The 5589-nt window shown below is 38.6% G+C and overlaps 1 long non-coding RNA gene across 1 annotated transcript; it reads right to left on the bottom strand.

Moving 5' to 3' along the window:
- Positions 1–399: 399 nt before the first annotated feature.
- LOC143715533 (uncharacterized) lies at positions 400–3393 on the bottom strand. The gene is made up of 6 exons (XR_013195801.1): positions 3329–3393; positions 2264–2461; positions 2078–2155; positions 1922–1975; positions 1201–1266; positions 400–1103 (listed from the first exon to the last, which is right to left on the bottom strand). It is a non-coding gene; the product is annotated as an uncharacterized LOC143715533 (long non-coding RNA).
- Between the last annotated feature and the right edge of the window lie 2196 nt (positions 3394–5589).

Raw genomic sequence — 5589 nt, 5'->3', positions numbered from 1 at the left:
ATTATTCAGTTTGGGCTTTGAACAAACTTCAAATGTGTTTATGACCAACTTCTAAGAACAAATTTTACAAAAATCTTTGTAAAGAAATGCTTGCTTATATCCCAGATAGCAATGAGTCGGCGGACCACCGTCGGTCCTCCGGCGCCAGTAGAAGCGTCAGAATGGCGACATCGCAAACACGTTGGACGGCGCGCCGCCTTCATACCGCCTTCGTTAAGCGGCCGGCCCGCGGGCCAACCGCCGTTCCGCCGCCTTTATATTGAAGGCCGTCCTTCCGCGGCCCGCCGGAGGCAAACGCTATTTTCGAGCGCTCTGCCGCCGTATATTCTGGCTATATATTTTTTTATTTATTTATAGCATGCAGTTTAGCAAGAATAATGATTGCTCAAACCAGACAAATTTACAATTGGCATTTTTATTCCACATTTCAAAGTACAGTAACTGTCATTTAAACAAGATATTTCAGATCACTGAAACATAACAGAAAAATAAATAAATCAATATACTAACATGCAGGTTTCCAATTCAATTTTGGTTAAACAGCCTTACAAGCATATTACAACACTTACAATAAGTGTTCATATAAAAAGGACAGCTCTAGGGTAAAAAATTACCAGTAAACATTATGACTAGTAAAGAGGATATTTGATACCAAATAATGTGCAAGATACCAAATAAATAAAAGTATAACTATTTACAAGCCATTTCTAACAATATGATAAGTGGTAGTAATTTATAGTAAAGCTCTGGAGTAGAATAGGCCATTATAACGGCAATGCTGACCTGTGGCACAAGGATTTACAAGCTTTATTTGAAAAAGAAAAAAAGAAAGTAATTTCCACAGTGAGTGAGTGTAGTCTAACACTTCTGACTTCTTTAGGGGTCTTGATTCTACTGACTGCAAGATAAAGAAAGGATTCCAGTTGTCAGTGATTCTGGGGTGTCAGTAGTCAGTCTAGTTTTAAGTGGTCGGCTGTGGGTCCCTCTCAGCTGTGCGGCGCCTTTTTCTGCCTTCACGGTCAGATGCTCCTTTCAGGTAACGCGTAACGTTAACCTGGACCGCCTCATCAGTGCATCCTGGGTTGCCGGGTCCTTTCGGATGGCTAATATAGAAAATACAGATCTGTCATTTAATTTGAATTGCATGAGGACAATAGGACATACACATCTACTTAAATCTAAAAAAAATATCCAACTTACTTTGAACAATGGTCTTCAGGAACATGTCTCTAAAACATGCTTTATCCCCTACACCAAGTTGAAAATCTAAAAAAGTGTTACAAATTACATTTCTCTGAAGCTTCTCATAAATAAATAAAAAATGTGAAAGGCTAAGGATTCAGACTGTAATATATGCAGTATACAATCTTAAATTTTACTTTATATCTAGGTCTACTACATGTACAGGTAGCCCCAGTGGGAATTAAACCGACAACCACAGGTGCTGTTTGCAAGTTGTGCCTAATTGCTCAGTGCAAGCAAACGTCTTCAACATTGTTTGTTGAACTTGTTTCACCTGCTCTTGAAGTAAGATTTTACAATTCGTATTTTTATATGTAATATTGTAGTGTTTATTATAAATGATTTATCTGTGCACTTCATTATTCTTTTAAAATTCATGTAGCCTTATAATCTTTAATCAAATACGTTACCCTTCCCTCCCCCCTCGAAACGCCTTCTCTTCTCTTCCGGTCATGTGCTATGGTGCGAGGGCGTGGCAACTCCCCTCAAACCGTGCTATGAGCAGAGATGGAGAAGAGGAGCGCTAGAGTAAAACCCTGCCCTCCGTTCAATATACCGTTTCACTTTTAAATACGTCACAACACTGGAGAAAAGTCGTTTGTAACTTCCGGTTCATGCCAACATCAAATAGAAGCAATAGTTTCCAAGACAAAAAAACTTCACAAATAACATCACTTACTTGTACTCAAACTCTTGGCTCTGTGAAGTGGAGTCTGGATTACTGGGGAGAAACCTGGTTGCGAGAAAGAGGAAACAGAAATTTGAAAATCTAACAAATGGTATAGTTTAGTGGCAGGATCACAAATCCAGCATCACAGCAATAGATTTTACATACCAGTTCAGCATTTTTCTGGTTTTCTGGAATCGATGCATCTTTCTAGAGTTTTTTTTTTTTCTTGAGACTTCCAAGATTCTAGAGTAGGGAATAATGAATGAAAGAGTCAGTTATCCACAATAAACAGAAAATAAATTACACAGATGAAATACAGGAAAATCAAATACACAAGTCAGACCCATTTACCTGCTCCCTTCATGAACTTAAAATGATGTTTCTCCCAGGTGCTGTGTGGAGGTGTGCAGAGGATGGCTAAATTGTTGCCTTCGTCTTTTTGCTGAGGTTAAATGGGGGCCAATGGCACATGCTCTCGCTGAGCCACTCTTGCGGAACCACTGCAAATGGCAGATCCTCCTCGTTGATAAACTGAACAATGTGAACCATCTAAAATAGAAGAACATTTTGCATAAAGTATACTTTTTGATTAATTTCCAGGCAAAATCAATAACATTAAAATGCTCACCCCTTCAAAAAAACGAGTCATTTTCACAAGTGGATCAACAGAAAACCATGTTCAGACAAACACAATCATATACATATACACACACATATATACATATAAACACATATATACACATTATATATATATATATATATATATATATATATATATATATATATATATATATATATATATATATATATAACACCAAAAGTTAAACTTTCTAGATGTAAAGCTTTCTTTCTAGATGTAAAGCATTGGCGATTTACTGTAGCTAGATACATTTCAACATGTCGAACATGCTTGAATTCAGTGAGTAAAAAAGGCGAAGCAGCATGTGTTAGCTAACACTGTAAGTTAAACTAGACTAGCAGCATGGTTGTCGAATCAAACAAAACATCATTATGTTTAGTTAGAAAACAACACAAGTTATACTGATCAGTCTTTCTTGTCGTAAAGATTTTGCTAACGTTACCATTCCCACGTGGGCGGGAGAATTGTCCTTCAGGATTTGGTTACGTAAGTTAGTTAATTATTCGACTGACCAATACTATCTTAAACCACATACTGTAGTACTCACACTGGCATAAACATACGTAAATATAGTTAAAAGAAGAAAAGAAAAAACTAACGCCAGGAAGAAACTAAGTAACGTTAGCCTAACTAACGTTAGCTATGACGGAAACTTTGTAAACAAGGCTAACTTACTAGCTTGACTAGTAAGGCAAGAACATATTTGAAAAAGATGAACTAAAAATGTAAAAAATGAACATAATATTGCGTTACACAAAAAGGAAAAATGTACTTACTTTAAAGATCGTAGTCAATGACTAGATAGGATATCCTCTCCAAATACTGAAATCGTGTGACGAGTGGCCACTGTTGTGTTGGTAAATCTGCTTCCGTTTTTTAGGTACTGCCCCTCTCGGCCGGTGGAGGTACTTCTCTGTTTGTGCTTTAATACTTTCTTAAACATTTGTACAGATTGCAAAACTCGCAATTGCAAATTAATCCCTTATACCTGTAAAAGGTCAAATAAATAAAAAAATCGAGCTTGTAAAAAAATGAAAGACATAAACGAAATTTCCTGGGGTGACAGAGAGACAAAATATTTCTAAATATTTCACTTTATCTTTCAGGTCAAAACAGGGATTTTCATGTTTATTATAAATATTACCATGGTTGCAAATTAATAAAAAAAATCTAAAGCATACCCAAGCTTTTGGCCAAGTTGCAGATGTCTTTCACTGTTCACTGATTTCAGGCATTGGTGAAAAGTCTAACTTCATCCATTTATTCTGCTAAATTGTTCATACCATGAATGAAATATTTATTTTAAAACCTAATCAGAAAGATATTTATTGCCAAGTAAGTTTTACAAAAGGAATTCTTTTTGGACTATTTGTGCATTTCAATTGTGCATAAATCAAAGAAATGTAAAGAATTGTCACCTTAAGTGACTAAAATAATTCTATATATTTTACATAGGCATATCACTGAATCGCTTCAGAGTTTCAACGTAATTTAAATGTATTTTCCTAAACCTTATCATGGAATCAGACTGAGTCAAATCTGTTATAAACCCTAATGACTTTGGAGCAACAACAACAACAAAATTTGATATAATTCACACAATAATTATAATCGCTTTAAATGTGAAAGTTAAAATGCTGTCAGTTCCACTCATGCCAATGACATGGCTGGTCGATTTCAAAGCGGCTTGCCGCCAGCCGGCCGCGGTTCATTTAGACGGCGGCAACCGCCAGAGAGAATGAAGTCGGCGGCCCGGCGGCTGTTCGCCGGCGGCATCTCGCAAGAAATGGGAGTGACGTATTCGGCGGCAAACGTTTCATCTCCGCCAGCGGGGCGCACCTATAGCCGACAGTTTGGGGCCGGCGGCAAAAAAAAAACGTGCCGATATTTTTTGCTATCTGGGATGTAGCCTGGGAGCCGCTGTTGTGATGCTGTACAAACGCTTCCAGTGTGAATACTCGCGCGCATCTGCAGCTGCAGTGACGATGTAGTTGCGCTGATGTGCTGCTCACGCGCCGCTCATGCTTGCGGTGTCATACGGCCGTTAGACTAACATGTCTAACCTTAAGCATGTTAAAGTGATACGTTTTAAATTACATTAAGATCAGAACTATAAAATATTAATGTAACAGACAAGAGAAAGCAATATTTCCTTAGAATTATTATATACACTCACCTAAAGGATTATTAGGAACACCTGTTCAATTTCTCATTAATGCAATTATCTAATCAACCAATCACATGGCAGTTGATTCAATGCATTTAGGGGTGTGGTCCTGGTCAAGACAATCTCCTGAACTCCAAACTGAATGTCAGAATGGGAAAGAGGGGTGATTTAAGCAATTTTGAGCGTGGCATGGTTGTTGGTGCCAGACGGGCCGGTCTGAGTATTTCACAATCTGCTCAGTTACTGGGATTTTCACGCACAACCATTTCTAGGGTTTACAAAGAATGGTGTGAAAAGGGAAAAACATCCAGTATGCGGCAGTCCTGTGGGTGAAAATGCCTTGTTGATGCTAGAGGTCAGAGGAGAATGGGCAGACTGACTCAAGCTGATAGAAGAGCAACTTTGACTGAAATAACCACTCGTTACAACCGAGGTATGCAGCAAAGCATTTGTGAAGCCACAACACGCATAACCTTGAGGCGGATGGGCTACAACATCAGAAGACCCCACCAGGTACCACTCATCTCCACTACAAATGGAAAAAGAGGTTACAATTTGCAAGAGCTCACCAAAATTGGACAGTTGAAGACTGGAAAAATGTTGCCTGGTCTGATGAGTCTCGATTTCTGTTGAGACATTCAGATGGTAGAATCAGAATTTGGCGTAAACAGAATGAGAACATGGATCCATCTTGCCTTGTTACCACTGTGCAGGCTGGTGGTAGTGGTGTAATGGTGTGGGGGATGTTTTCTTGGCACACTTTAGGCCCCTTAGTGCCAATTGGGCATCGTTTAAATGCCACGGCCTACCTGAGCATTGTTTCTGACCATGTCCATCCCTTTATGGCCACCATGTACCCATCCTCTGATG

The sequence above is a fragment of the Siphateles boraxobius genome, unplaced genomic scaffold, assembly GCF_051911475.1.
Source record: "Siphateles boraxobius isolate OS27281-9 unplaced genomic scaffold, OSU_SipBor_1 6, whole genome shotgun sequence".
In the NCBI taxonomy this organism is placed as follows: domain Eukaryota; kingdom Metazoa; phylum Chordata; class Actinopteri; order Cypriniformes; family Leuciscidae; genus Siphateles; species Siphateles boraxobius.
Note: the sequence above shows the minus strand (reverse complement) of the source record. Positions and strands in the feature narration are given on the sequence as shown.